Here is a 6,000-nt window from a genome sequence, read left to right as displayed (position 1 = left end):
CCACGTATGAACAGACAGGACGAGAAGAACGAGGGAGAGAGGAGAGAGAAGAGACAGAGATATCTATGATTAAGAGCTGTAAAACAAATCCTTTAAACAAAATTAAATAAATGATTAAATAACAATAATACAAGTATAACCATGTAATATAACAATATAGAATAACATAATAACAATATAATGTATCAATATCACAATATATAACAATAATATTATAACAACAATAATAACAATAATCATCATCATCAAGATGAAACTGAAACAATAAAACTACTGTAAACTAGGGATGTAACAATTCAGTGTAGACTACATAAAGAAATAACAGTTGTTTTAAGACTTAGTTCTTTGGATTAAATCTTGTCAAGGCATTTTAAAGAGGAAAAAGTAGCACCTTAACAGTTTTAGCTGTTTAACCTCCACAAAACTTCGCAATAAATATCCTACCGTGAGATGTATATAGTGAAAACATCGCACCAAGAGATTTGGATATTGTTACGTTCCTAATCGTGAGCCTCCCCACCATATCGTGAGCTTTCCCATGATATCGCAATAAATAAGGTACCGTGAGGTTCATACCGTGACGATATCGTATCGTGAGGCTTTGATATCACCCCTACTGTAAACTGTTCCTCCAGTCTTCCAGGGACAGTCCTGAGGCTGGACAGTACCACCGCCCCTTCACCTGGGTGTGTCCAATTCTTTTGCTTTTGTCCTGGCCACACTACATGCAGGTGTAGTGGTACTGCTCTTTTGATAGCCTCTTCTTTGGCGGTTCCCCCCTTGACACTAGCTCCTCATCCTCCTGGGCAGCTTTGGGAAAGGTAAATGAAATAACACATACCACGAAGAGACCGTGGTATTGTTCAGGGGCACCAGAAACAGGTTTGTCTGCTCCAAGACAACCCTACTGTCCTCCAGCAGCTGTCTGAGGTTGCTGTAGACACTGACGATGGACTGAGGGACGGGCGAGGTTTTCCCCTTTGTGTCCTTTGGCCCGTTGCGTGCTTGCTCAAACTCTTTGGCAAGCCTGAGGCAAACACACTCACTGACCCTGTTGACTTCAGGGTCCTGGGCTGCTTGGCCATGAGTCATGTATAGTCTGTGGGAGAGAAAGAGCATATGATCTGGACTGTGAACAAGGATGTAAATCCGTGATGAACCACGTGACGATGTCAACAGGGATTGCAATAAAATAATATGAACTGTATTGAACCATGATAGCAGATTGTGGTCAAGCTGCTGTCCAGGAGCAGAGCCACTCTGCTTCCTGGGCGCTCTCTACGGTCCTGCTGACACATGTGACTTTTTCCCAGAATTCTGGGTGTATCTAAACGATGAAAGAGACATCCATATGCTTCATTAGATCCATGGAATGTATGTGTAATTATGGTGTACAAAACAATTACTAATTTGTACCTTGAAGGTGCCATGATCATGGCATGGAGAGCTGCATGCAGGCGCACTATGTTAGCCTCCTCCTTGGCTGACAAAGCAGTGATGGTCTGCCTCCCATCCCACAACCCCTCTCGTGTCACTTGGGCTGGTCTGGAAAGTGATGAGTGAGAAAAAGAAAAAACAAGCAAATTAATGGTCACTCTTGTTCCTAATTATGTGAGCAATGCTGATTTTACATTCATTCATCTTATTCGTTTAACCACATTTATTTCAGGTAAGTATTGTGTTTTTGAGTAGGCTAAGGTGTTAGAGAAAATGTTACCTACCTCTGTGACGACTGCATCATCTGCGTCCCACTCCTCCTCAAGCACCTGTGATGGGATTTCAGGGACATTCCATGGCACATCCACAGCTACTGCCTCCTTGGCCCCGCCCATGTTCCACCTTGATAGCCCCTCCAGCATGTACATTTGCATATGTGTAGCATTGCACCGCCAGCCTAAGAAACAAAACTTTCAGTCAACACCATTATTGTAAAGTGAATCCATATGAATACATAAGAGTGTTAACCCTTGTGCTATCCTCAAATTAAATGTGGAAGCGTACTGCTTTGGGGTTAAAACAGATTCGAAATATAAATGACCACCAGAGGGAGACAAAGCGAGCCAAAGTGTGTCAGATGAGTCCAGTATATTGTAATAATAATGATAATGATAATAATAATGATGATAATAATAATGATACTACTACTACTACTACTACTACTACTACTACTAATAATAATAATAATAATCCAATAAACTGGACTCATCGGACACACTTTGGCTCATTTTGTCTCTGGTCATTTAGAGAGCGTGAGGTTTTTTTTTTTTTATTAAATGTGGAAGCGTACTCCTCTGGGGATTCCAAATGACCACCAGAGGGAGACAATGCGAGCCAAAGTGTGTCAGATGAGTCCAGTATATTGTATTATTATTATTATTATTATTATGATTATGATTATGATTATTATTATTATTATTGTTGTAATATTATTATGCATAATAATGATTATAAGTGCATACTGTTGGTACTGCAAAACTGTTATAAGTTGTAAAATTATTCATATGTTTATTTATTTATTGATTACATTTTGTAACACATACAAAAGGTTAAAAACTAAGAAAATCATTTATTGGGGATTGAATTACAAAACATATAAATAATAATAATATGCACATGAAATGACACAATGTCACAAGAAGAAGAAGAAGAAGAAGAAGAAGAAGAAGAAGAAGACGCAATAGGAGCTCTGGGCAAGTCCTGCCAAGTGCTGCAACATGAGCACAGACGTCACAAGATGTCAGAGGTTTTTCTTTGACTGTATTTTAGCAGGTTGTTGTTGTTGTCGTCGTCAAGGTGACAGGATGACATTTCTTCATACACAGGTATGAATCTTATCATAACATGTCCTCATACACATTATATGGATCAGAAGGAGTGCGATGTCCTGGTCCATGTTTCCAAGAAAACAATTGACCTATAAGTTAAATAAGTGCAATTTAAACTTGGGCTATAAATTGTATAACAAGAAACTAGCACAGGTGCGCGCGCGCGCACGCACGCACACACACACACACAGAATGAGAGAGGAGGAAAAAAATTAATAAATAAAGATTTACTTGTACCTTTCCCAGTGTTAGAAGAATCAAAGCTAAACCGAACAACATTAGCAGCAGCAGCAGCAGTGCAGATGAGGAGATGACAGCAGATGACAGAAGAAGCATTTCTTTTACATGGGCCCAATTGTTGTATGTGTGACTTGTACTTGTACTTGTACTTGTAGATGGTGCAGCAGATGGAGGCTTGTCTCCTACAAGCACAATATTATTTGGAAGTCTGTGTCCTGCATCCGCTGTTGTCATCGTTGTCATCATTATCCTCGGCGTTGCGGCCATAGTTGCTGTAGTGGTATCGGTCATTGTGTTCTATAGGCTTGAGGGCTGCAGCACCTTTGAACAGATCTAGATATTAGCATAAATCCAAATGACAAATTAAAAAAAACAACGCTTTATGAATTCTGTATAATCCATAATCCACCAAAGCTTTTGTGGCACGTGCACACACACTCACACACACGCACGCAGGCAGGCAGGCAGGCACACAGGCACACACACTCACACACGCACGCAGGCAGGCAGGCACACAGGCACACACACAGGCAGGCACGCAGGCACACACACACAGACACACACACACCCCTACACACCCTTACACACACATACACACACTTAAATAACCAAGTAACCTGGTAAAATAATGAGTGTGGTTGATTCACGTGAGACATTGAGAATCATGCTAGTCTGGCTAGTTCTGAATCCGTCATTCACAAGATAGGAAGATCTATACTATATCACAAGTCCACCGATGGGCTTCTGTCAGAGTCATGTTGGGTGTGATTGTAGTGCTATATGTCCCCTGTGCGTTGGTGACTATTTTGTGGTCTGTAAGAACAAAAATCCCATGGTTTTGCCCGAGGTTCCACGTGAGCCAAGGAAAGTCAAGAGGACAGGGCGTGACAGCTGAGCAGGTAATAGTCACCACCTCTGTCTCTCTCTGTTCACCAGAGACTTTTAGTGTGGGACTCCAGGGAGAGTCTGTGAAGAGTAAAAGAAAAACAAACAAACAACACACACACTACTACTACTACTACTACTACTACTACTACTGTCTGTAAGTCTAAAGACACCACAAAAACACATAGTAACATTAGACCTTTTGCCCTGAGAAAGGAGTTACAGATCATCAGTGTGCTAAATCATTTTCTGCTGTAAATGTATGTGTGTGTGTGTGTGTGTTTGTGTCTGTGTACATCAGATCAGAGTGAGGTGCTATTTGTAATTACATTGTTTTATTTTCTCATTTAATGAGGATAATCAACATCAAAAGGTTTTAATGTCACTAAACTTTGAAGAAATAGGAAAAGGGTTCTTATCTCTGACTGTGATGTGAAGAGGGTCACAAACAGCTGTGGCTGAGAAATCTCTGCTCACTACTCTGAAGGAGTAATTGCCTTCATCCGCTTTTTTTAAGTCATAAAACACAGTGTTGCAGGATTTGTTTTTTAAGTGCCCAGTGATATTCATGGGATAAGACTTGACTCCGCTGACTGAAAAGACAAGTGATACACTTGCTATATAACTATTTTTAAGCCAGACACCCACTATAGGCTGTGTAATCCATGTACTGTTGATTTGAGATGAGGGTGTATATGTACCATCTCATCGTCCTTGTCGTCAGTCTTTTCCTCTGAGTCTCGCGACAATTGCGGTACCAAACCAAATGAAATTAATACAATCGTATATTTATATAAAGTAAAACATAATTTTCCTGTATGAATTATAATATTTTTTAAACAAATTTTAACATAATAATTTTAACTTATACATTTCTTAAATCAAAATGAACTTGTTTTGCATAATGCATTTTAATGACACTTACAATAACAACAAAAAATGAATACAATTTGCATTTTTCCTTGTTGCTGAGTAGTATTACTACTACTACTAGTTCACAACACTAGACACAAAACACTTTTTCTAAACACTACTATGTACTGTTACTGAATGAATAATGTTAATAAGTACCTACAGTAGGTATACCTACAGTATACCTACTGTATACCTACAGTATACCTACAGTATACCTACTTACCTCTGAACCGAACCAGTTGCTCATCCACAGTCACATTTCGTCCCGGATTATACAAGCGTGGAAGCTGAGCCGCCCACAAGTTCCAGACCTGGCGTATGGCGGCGAGCTTATCCGCGGAGCGGCGTGCGCCTCTCGTGGTGCGGTCGTCGAAGCTGAGATGACGCGAATACGTGTAAAAGGTTTTCAGGGACATGGTTGCGCGGAATATGGCCCTGCCCGTGTGGGTGTCCCAAAGGCTGGCCGAGGCTTCTCCTCGCGATTTGAACTCTCCCGCTAGGATGAGCAGTCCCAGGTAAGCGCGCAAATCGATCTCGTCCATGCTCTTCCACACGTCAGAGCCAAACTTGCGCACTCCCTCCCGATTGGTTTCAGCAACAATTATTTGTTCAATTTCCGGCGTCTTTAAAAGGCCAAATGTTGAGGCGATCTTCTGCCGCTGCTGCTGCTGCTGCCGCCTGTGATGACGGTGGGGTTGGTGATGGTAATGGGGATGATGATGATGAGAAGGAAGTGCAGCAGAAGGAACACAACCAGCACCGCCATGGCCACAACAGTCACGACCTTCTTCGTCACCGCCATTGTCCTCACCCTCACCGCTTGCCACGGTGGCCTCAAAATTCTCTTCATCTTTCTCTTGCTGCCCCGGCTCCTCGTGTTCTCCTTCCATCCCTTTAACAGCATATTGTGTGAGTCCAGGAGTTCCTACAGGCGACGGGGAATGAGGAGGACGATGATGATGGCGTCTGCGATGTCCGCGGCGATGATTGTTGTCGTCATCGTCATCATCAACATCATATGGTGATGATGATGATGATGATGAGGTCGGGCTACAATAAGGTTGGCAAGGATCATATGGTACAGTAGACCATTCTGTTTGACCGTCTTTTGAACTGTAAAAGGAAACTGTTGCTG

This window comes from Boleophthalmus pectinirostris, unplaced genomic scaffold (assembly GCF_026225935.1).
Source record: "Boleophthalmus pectinirostris isolate CB_2022bp ecotype Guang Dong unplaced genomic scaffold, ASM2622593v1 HiC_scaffold_20, whole genome shotgun sequence".
Lineage (NCBI taxonomy): Eukaryota > Metazoa > Chordata > Actinopteri > Gobiiformes > Gobiidae > Boleophthalmus > Boleophthalmus pectinirostris.
This window is presented reverse-complemented; position numbering follows the sequence as displayed.